Source organism: Chenopodium album, chromosome 27 (genome assembly GCF_948465745.1).
Source record: "Chenopodium album chromosome 27, dcCheAlbu1.1, whole genome shotgun sequence".
NCBI lineage: Eukaryota > Viridiplantae > Streptophyta > Magnoliopsida > Caryophyllales > Amaranthaceae > Chenopodium > Chenopodium album.
In genome coordinates, this window is record NC_137860.1 from 23,799,300 (window position 1) to 23,810,048 (window position 10,749).

The window sequence follows — 10,749 nt, forward strand, 5'->3', positions numbered from 1 at the left end:
AAGGTAATAAGAGGAGAATGTGGATTAAGGGCATGTTCTAATTTAATGAATTGAGCTGAATTGAACTGAACTGATTGGAGTTAAACTAAATTGAACTGAACTGAACTGAACTGAAATGAATTGTTTATGAGAGAAGGAAATTAGGAATTGAGCTGAACATAACTGAAGTGATTGGAGTTGAACTGAACTGAAATTAAGCTGAAGAGAACAGGTCCTAAATATATTAAAAAAGTAAAAAAATACGATATACAATTTTAGACAATAGTTAGAGAGCGAAAGTAGAAAAAAGTACAAGACATGTGTGCATAATTAAAAGGCAATTTAGAAAATACAATGAATGAAGTTAAAAAAAAAATGAGTGTATAGTGATCTTTATATATTATTATCCAAAAAAAAAAAGAAAAAAAAGGAATAATATTTTGGGTCTTCAAAATAGGAAAACATGAACTATATTGTGGGATGAAGTAGTTAAATTAATTAATTTGACAATGAGTGTATATTGGTATAATAAAACATTTACACTTATTGTATAGTTATATACTTCGTATGATTTAAAAATGTTATTTATGCAAATTAAATATGTCCAATAGCATATTTTATTACAAATAAAATTAAACATCATTTTATGATAAATTTATTAATGTCATATGTTTTATTTCCAATAAGAACTAATTACTTAAATTTTCACATAATATAGATTATAATTATAGATTATAATCAAATAAAATAAGTGACATAAATTTTAACATTTGAACATTGTAGCCTTGTAGGAGTTGCAGGCATTAGGTCAATACTTGATTAGTAAATAAAATAAATAAAATAAATAAATAAATAAATAAATAAATAAAAAATAAAGATCATACTTGTTTAGGGTAAAATACCCTAGACATGTGGCCCAATCGTGTCATTCCTGGATAGGTCGAACATGGACCACCCTCAGCTGACACCTGTCAGCCTCAAATGACAAATGAAATAACAGCCTTCAAGGCCCAATTCCCGAGAAAAGCCAAAACACGGTGCAGCCCATTAGGTCAGAATGACTTAATGAGCGCGTATTCCAATGACCCTATAAATAAGGAGATTTCTCCCATTTTGGGGGCACGTTCATTTATTACAATATACCTACATTCTCTCACATTAGAGAAAACATCTTATCTCGGAATGCGAGAAATCTCACTTTTACCTTTTCCGCACTTCTTACCTTTCTCCATACTAGGGCAGCTAACGCGCGCGATGCGCGCGTCATAGCTAGCCTTATCTAGAAGGTTTTTCTGGTTTGGCTTTTAAATCACAAATTAGTAAAATTAACAATAAGAGTAAATATGTAAACAACTATATTTAGGCGGTATAAATGTTCAAGACAACTAACATTAATGAAAGCATAAAAGTACATAAATATTTTAGAGGGTATAGTTCTCTAAACACCATTCATTAAAAATAACTTGTACATATTAATGAGGATATGTATGTAAATTCACATTTTGAAGGGTATAATTGGCATTACACTATTCATAAGAGTAGTTTTCTACTTTTTATAAGGTAGGGATACGTTTTAACTTGATCGTTGGAAGCGGAGCTCCTACCAACCAAAGTCTCCGTATTTTGCAGGTACAGACTGCGCGGGACCAGTTTTGGTGATGTAACTCTCCCGAGAGACAAGAAAACACCCAAAACAAAACTCACAAGTCAATAGGAGGAGTAGTTCCTTAGCTTATAAAGCATTCAATTATTTTTTTAATTATTTTATTTTATTTTAATTTTATTTTTTAATATATTTTATATACGTTTAGGTCCTGTTCTCATTGACTGAACTCAGCTGAACTAAACTTATTAAAACTGAACTGAAATAAACTAAAATGAATATTTTAAAAGAGAAGGAAATTAGGAGCGGAACTGAACTGAACTGAGTTGACTGAACTAAACTGAAAATAATCGTATGAGAACAGGCCCTTATATGTGTTGTTTGATAAATAATTCAACATAGTAATCAATTGCCGATATTTAGTGCTGTCAAATTTCAAACCGAAATCGTTTAACTGTCCGAAACGAACCGACCCAAATGAGAACCGAACCGATTAAAAACCATTTTTTGAAACCGAAAACCAACCCAAACCATATGTGAATGAACCCGAAACCGAACCGATCCGAATAACGTCACACCGTATAAGAACCGAACCAATTTTAAACCGAACCGAAATCAAACCGAACCGGAAAAGAACCGAACTGTTTCTAACCCGAAACCGCTTTCAACCCGAAACCGTTTGAACCGGGATAAAAACCGTTTACACCGAATCGTTAACAACCCACAACCCGTTTGCACCGAACTGTTTATAAACCGAACCGCTTGCAAACCGAATTGTTTATGAACCGAATCGCTTATAAACGAATCGACTACAAACTGCTTACTAAAAAGAGAATATTAAAATCAAGTAAAAAGGTGTTTTAAATGAAATTTAATTATGCATACATGTTTACTACCGATCGAGCATTAAAGAACCGAACTAGTTATAAAGTGAACCGATAAAGAACCGAACTAGTTATAAACTAAACCGAAAAAGAATTGAACTAGTTATAAACTGAGCCGAAAAAGAACCGAACTGTTTCTAACCTGAAACCGTTCCCAACCCGAAACTGTTTGAACTGGGATAAAAACCGTTTACACCGCACCGTTAACAAACCGCAACCCGTCTGCACCAAACCATTTACAGCCCAAACTGTTTACAACCGAACCGAATTAAAACCGTTCAAGAATAAACCGAAACCGAATCGAACTGATAACTATTTAAACCAAACTGAAACCGACCCGCGAAATACTTATACCGATTTCAAACCGGCTCGATTTAATACCGAACCGATTTCAAACCGAACCGAACCCAAACTGTTAAACCGTTTTGACAGTGCTACCGATATCATATCCCATTCAAGTACAAAAATTCATCTAATCCAATATAGCAAAATTATGAAACTAAAATACTGATGGTATAAAGAATTAAAAAAGTATAATAAAACAGAGGTTTTTTAGTGCGGCAGGCCACATGGTGCGGTAGGGGTTACTTGTTTCTGGGGTTACTTGTAGCATGTTACTTGTATTCTTGGGTTACAAGTATGGGTTTTGTAGGGGTTGAGTAACACATACAAGTAACCTCAGACCAAAACCTCGTACCAAACCAGTAACACCCTACAAGTAACCCTTGACCAAAACCAGTAACAACCATACAAGTGACCCCTGATATAAACCAGTAACACCCGTACAAGTAATCCCATAATACAAGTAACACCTACAAGTAACCCCTGACAAAACCAGTAACACCCATACAAGTAACCCCAGAATACAAGTAACACCTACTATTAACCCCTGACAAAACCAATAACACCCTACAAGAACCCCTGCCACACCATGTGGCCAGCCGCATACAAAAATTTGTAATAATAAAAAAGACACAAACTTGCATTTGATCTACTGGAATGAAACTGTTGATGGAGTACAACTTTGGACACACATGAACTCGAGTAAACAACAGATAGAAAGTTGATCCTTTTTTCAAAGACTAATAACAATATGTACTTGTAGTTGTAAGCAAATCTCATCCCCTTGCCATGGCCTTCAATTTGAAACATTTTTCGAAATTATATGTTTTTCATTATTGCTGTATCAAATCAATTAATCAATTGTGCAATACATGTATCTATCACATATACACAACTCAAAGGACTTTATTTTCACATAAATTAAACTAACAACTTTATAACTATATACTACCTCCGTTACAAGTTATGTGCAACGATTTGACATAAAGCAGAGAGGGAAAATGTCTAATCGTTGCACATAACCTGTAACGGAGGTAGTACTTACATATTATATACTCAATGGACGAAAAGGAAAAAAAAAAGCAACCTTGGGACATCTTTGGATAATCCTAACATACGTAGAGGCTTGGATGATGTTACTGTCTTTTCTGTCTTTCAGTTGAGGTTATCAGACTCCTTAGCCACACAAAGGCAAAATGTATGTATGATAACGTATGTATGCTTCGAGTAATTTTTTTGAAATCATACTGTCTGCCACACCAACTTAACATGTATAATTCCATACTCAGAATCGATTAGACCGTATTTCTCATTGAGACATCCATTGTTCACAACATCAGCCAAACGGATCTCCACAAACCCAACTGATTTCTGCACAAAACAAAGTCTACCGGTAATCAACATGGAGTAGTAGTAGCAGGTTTTAGATGCTATATAAATAATAGCAATTGAGGAGCATATATATTTATACTTTTCTTGTAAAACCACAAGTTCTACGTTTGCTGAAAATTTCAATGTGCAACTTCTCATGCAAAAGTGGCTTATCAACTATAAAAGAAAAGTGTTCATCCCACCATAGAATTCTTTTTCTCTCGATAGTCTGCAAAAACATATACCATGCATCAGAAGGAAATTGTGTTAATGACTATAAAAATTCAAAGAAACTGAATTTAGTAAGAGATGAATTTTTACAATATAACGAATAACAACTCCAATAAAAACTATAAAGGAGCACTTACAAGTTACAACCACTTGAGAAAAAAATGATAAATTCAGATGAACTTCAGTATGAGTGTATGGACCCTGCTTATTTTAGTCTAAAACTTCTCACATTGAATGGTTTGAATCAGATTCAGGAAACATATGAATACTAAAGAGTTTAATCTATTGCTTTTATTTCATCCCATCATTAAATTACTCCGTACATTTTCAGTTGCACCATGCAAACTCTGTCTGCAGGCAGAATACACGGCCTGGCAGCCCCGCCCTCAGATACAAAGCAGTTTGAATTCTCCCCACTGCTCCAATGGCTGGAATCAGTTTACTTTGTATAAAGCAAGTTGTTCACAGAAGTAATACAAAGTATAAGCCACACTATTTTGCATTATGCATATTAGTTGCTGAGGACTTAATATATAAATCCACTAGCATTTTTCCTATGAAAACCACTCCATCTGCCATCCGGATTTAATTGTCACATTACCAGTTCAAATCACAATTCTAAAGTAAATATCAATTTCAGACAGAGTAAGCATAACTTTGACTTCTTGTTGAGAACAATGCAACACGCTGCCAAACCCAACAAGCTCTAACGCCTCTAAACATCATATGAAGTACTAGGGTTTAAAAGCGATTGTCTCTTGCTGGATTCAAATACATTGAAAATCACATTTAATGCATCAACTCAAGCAAATATTCTTGCTCAGCAACACTTTCTGAAACATTTTCTTATACATGGGAGGTTATCACCAGAGAGAAGCTTTAACCAAGAATTTGTAAGGAACTCACCTTTGTTTTCTTTATTTCACCTCTGAACACAATCTGAGCATAAGCGTTGGTGTGCTTCCCTCCCTCTACATCTTTTGCTGATATGAAATTAACCAAAAGTGCTCCACTTTCACTACTAATTGAGGCATCAGATAAAGATCTATCTATGCTGTCATTCCCCTGTCTCCCCGACTTAAAAGGATCAAAAGTGAGCTCGACTACAAGCTTCCCCCTTGAATTCATATCAGAAGAATCTTTCACATCAGAACTCTTGAGTAAATCGAGGGTAAATTTCTTTTTCTCGTGGGGAGTCAGTTGATTCAAAGGTACTACTTGCATCCCCATTTTATCATCTCCTCCAAACTGCATGCAAAAGCATTAAAAAATAGTATCACATTCATCAATTACAGTTGTGAGAGAATTAAAGCTATATATAATTGTATATGCCTTCACTATGGTCATGTAATGATGTAAACATTAGCAAAAGTATAAACGTGAGAGCATCCAACTATGAAAACGTAATCCAATTAATCAATTATCTTCTTCAGCTTGGAGAATTATACAGTTACATTACTAATCTCGTAACATCATTATACTATTAGAGTAGTTTTCTTTGATTGAAGTTTAGTGTCTACTTCTATAATTATCTTCTAAAGCTGTCATTTTCTTATTTTCCATAGGTCCACTAGACCACTAATGGAATAGAATATGTCTATGATTAATGGATCAGTTGACACTCCTGCAAGATATTATCTTTGAAGAAGCCAAGGGATAATTGTCATAATTCTATATGTCTACATAAAATTGTACTATTATAAGGTGATAAATGACTGAAAGTAATAGTCTAAGAGGAGTTTAAAAAGAAAACCTTGTCCCAATCAAAAACTTGTAGCTCAAGAACTTGGGTTTTAGAATCCTTGACGAATAGTTGAAAATCCTCATTCCACATTGGATGCAAGGTCCTGTTCTTGATAGATGTTTTTCCCAATGTCCTTTTTACATTGCTCAACCTTAGTTTAACATATGGATCACATGTTCCTAAAAGATCTATCTTCCAAAGCTTCATTGCCCGGATAACTTTTACATATAATATGCCGCCAATAGGCTTGACAACTCTGCATGGACACATAACACACACAAAACGAAAATGGTATATGGATGAAAATATATCCTGAGGGAAGAGGGGGAGGGGATTTGGGGGGTGGGGGGGGGGGGTGAAATGGTATACAAATAAGGTGTGATGATTAGTCATTAAATATGGACTGCTGGTGTAAACTTTGATAACCAACACCGCATCTGCAGTCTGTATAGTGCTTCAAAATGCATCAAGGTCTGACGTAATTTGTGTGTATCTAATATCTATATACATGTATTGATGTATACATATACAGCTCACCCATCTATGAAGGAAATCTTACTTTGACTGATCAAAAATGGGATATTTATAAAATTTGGGCCAGTGACAGAGGCTTGTAACTTGTTTCTTGACAGTTTCCTGCACACAGACAGCCAAGTCAGTCAGCTATACAATAATATATCAATAAATTGGACTGCTGACCCTATCCATTAAACAAATCCTATGGTTACACCTGAATTAAGCAATAAACACCAGGTATAGACATGACATCTCCTCCAAGAACATTTAGTCCAAAATCCACATGCGGCTGCAAAAAGCTTTTAAGATCAACAGTAGGAGTTGCTAACAAGTTTTGATGCAACATACAAAAACTAATTTAAATAGGGCAATACCTGTTTCATTAATGTGACCACTATGGTTTCGAAACATGGGAATGTTGGAACAAGGGGTTCCAGGTGTATCCTAGGATTAGCGAATACTTGTACGTCCACAAGCTGAAAAAAGAGGACATTTGGTTTTCAGTATGATTTGGATCTTAGTATGAACTAAACAATACCTGCATTGAGTCGATTCTTACTTGAATCCTGATTTTTGCAGACATCAACTTGACAACCAACACTATATTGGGATTTCCTGCCCATCTAATAGCTGGTTCCAAGACCAGTTGCTTTTCATTCGTCTCATATACTTTCATACCTGCGAAAGGCGTCAAGTAAAAATGAGAGGTTTAGATGAAACTCAAGAAATAAAACTTAAGCTGGTTTTAATTAAACTTCACAGGTCACAGCAGACATTGAAAAGATATCAATTGCAGTTAAGCAGGACTGCTGGAGTAAACAAATACGTTTCCTGTCCAAAATATTACACAAACTCCACACAATAATACTTTGATCACAACAAGAAATAGAGAATAAGAATTTATCTAATCTGAGGTTAAAGCCGCTTCTGGAGTTCAGGAAACAAAGAGCTAAAGTGTAATAATAAGCCTGGAATGACTTACAATAGCAGACACAGATTCACAAAAATTAAAACCGGGACTTGATTAAGCTAGAAATCAACTAAATGTACAATTGTAAACCAGCTGAACACCAAAGCTGAGAATCTGAACAGAACTAATTTGAATCAGAACTATTTAGAACAGCAAACACTACAGCAATGTTTTTTTTAAAAAAAGAAATACTCTCAACTGGTATTGTAGAGATCTAATCATGTTATTAAGAGTTGCCTCAAATATTCAAATACCTTCTATATATTGTAAATATGACTTCCCCAAACAGGTTCCTTTTCCAGTTTCTTTTCAACTAAATTAGTGAAAAATTTACTGTTTTTTTTAACCCACTTCCATATAAGGATACAGTGAAGAGAATACATCTGAATTCTAGTGTCGGAAGAACAAACATTAGAAAAAGTTGTACTTATTATGCATTATTTCAAAAGGGTTATGATGAAATAAGAAGAATCATACATAGATTTTATTTTGCATATATTTTAGCAATTAGCTAATAGCCACCACTTATCAATCATCCTCTCCTTTTTTGCTACCTTTATTCCTCAAATTTGGGACTAGTTTCTTAGAAAGATTTGTTTTTCCATGCAAATTATAAAAATCAAGTACCATATATGTGTACTAGCTAGAAAACCAAACTGGTTAAGCATACTCACCATAAAAAGTAGGTGGAAGGGTTCAAGACTTAGATTCTCAAAATCAATGTCCTTTATCTGATATTTTCCTATGTAATCAGGAAATATAGGCTTTGCCGTACTTCTGATAGTGTTGCAGATTGCCTGTAAATATTAATGAATTGAGCATCAGAGTTTAAATCACTCAAAGATAGTTTTTCCAAGGGAAACTCACCTTATCGAGATAAGGCCACATATTCGACACAAACGTGTTCAGCCAATCCACCTGATATATTGAAGCCTGCTTAGATATCTTCATTTTTATTGATAATTGATAAGAAATCTGAAAAGAACTACTTACTCGCTCATAATCAGGACTCTTGACCCAGTTTGGAATATCAGGTAAAACACTCAACAGAGTATCTGTATCGAATTCCTGAAGTGGGGTAGCAACTGGCTCCTGCGTCCATATTTAACAAGCTTATGAGTAAAATAATTTAAAGAAACCTTGTTGAAATTATAATTTAAAACTTTAGTCAGACTAAGCAGTTGAATAAGTTTGTTCATATGTTTCATCTGAGCAACTTGCCATCCCGTTAGTCTAAGTAGTATTGCCATTGCTGCAGAGCTTCTTAATTCAGAACATTGAAAGCAGTTAATTTCAAATGCCCATAAAATACATTCGAAAAACAGATGCTCCAAAGTCATCATAATTTGTTACAAAGATTTCGATACTTATGGAAAGTAGATTAAGAGATCATAACATAACCAAAATGCCCACTAGAGTACTCTTTTACATTATTGAGATGTAGAGGCCCTTATTTGAGAATAGGCTACAATGTATTATCAAATATTTAGGTGAGTCAAGATCATCAAAGGTAGTGGCTTAAACAGGATCAAAAGCATAGTATCATTAGGACTCAATCTTAAAGTCAAGGGTATCACCCCCAAATTTTTACCAACTAAGCTAGTAGACACTCACATGGTACGTATATAAATTTGAAAAACGGCTTTCATACTGGATCATCAAGAGAGTACATCACAGGGAACGATGTAGGGACAAAATTAAGAATAAAATAAAGGGGGGAGGGGGATCTTTATTCTGTTTATACTGCAACCAGATGTACATTAAAAACTAATCAATAGGACAATATAAGAATAAACAAGATGAATAATTTAATATCCCAAAATCACCATTATAGTATTGCAGTTCTTTGCAATATTTTTACTCCGTATTTGATATCAGGCCATTCAAAGAGAGATACACCAATACAACATCAACTCATTTTTTTTTCCTTTCAATTATAAGATTACGAAATATTAGCAACGTAGCATGGAGATTAGAAAGACTAGCTTCTTCTCAGTCCTCCTACTCAACATGGCATCACTGCCAACTATCAAACAAACAAGAACTTTAACTATTTAATGAACCAACTTAGCCCAAATCTTCAATTCCTTATAGCCTTATACAAGTATAATTCTGAACTCTGATTTGCGGCTTAGTAATGAGTAATTCTCCTCTTTCGAGGTTTCTTAAAAAAAAAAAAAAAAAGGTATAATTCTGGTGCAAGAAATTCAGTGAATGAACCAACTTAGCCAAAAATCTTAGCTCCAGAAACCCATTGAATGTTTACACAATGACCAGTTCCAATTTTTCTCTTCTTTGAGATTTTGCAGCGAAATATATCAAACTAAAAGGTTGGAAGCAGTCAACTATATAAATCAAATTAAAGCACAATTGCAAAGATGTTATATTTCATCCATAAAGATGATTATTCATTTGACATAATACTAAACATTCAGCTAAAAGAACTAAAACCCAAGAATATAATACCATTATATCAAGCAACAAAACACAAATAATATGACAAAAAATTGAAAATGAACACAAAGTACATTAACATATCAAAGATCATATAATCATCATAAATATAAAATAATCATCACTCAGTCAAACAATTTATCAAACAGTAAATGTGCATTACCACAACATCTTTAGGCTCAGAATATATAAAGAAGAAAAACCCAGCAGCAAGTCCAATTGGGAGACCAATGCAAAAACCTAGGATTCCTACAAAAGTAATCACAAAACCCATATCTTTTTTCTTTGAAATTATCAGTTATAACTATGATATAGTGTTCATAAATGTTTTGTTTATTGGTTTATAAGTACATTAATACAACATATATTGTATGTACAGAAATAATGAGTAACAACAACCTGGATTTTTATATACTAGGCAGTTAGGCTGGAGAAACTTGAATTTTATCAAATGGTTTTAGAAATATTGGGAGATGATTATATGTAGTATTTTGTTGAGATATTATAAAAGCTACAAAAATAACATATCAAGTTATTCTCTTTTTTCTTTTTTGGTAAGTAAGCATATATATTATGGATTGGAAAACTATACAATTACTTTTCTTTTGGTAATCTTTATGAAAGTAACTTGTAAATATGTTTTTCATTTCATAAA

At 33.7% G+C, this 10,749-nt stretch overlaps 1 pseudogene; it reads right to left on the reverse strand.

Moving 5' to 3' along the window:
* Window positions 1–4,050: 4,050 nt before the first annotated feature.
* LOC145621594 (synaptotagmin-3-like) lies at window positions 4,051–10,368 on the reverse strand (annotated as a pseudogene).
* Between the last annotated feature and the right edge of the window lie 381 nt (window positions 10,369–10,749).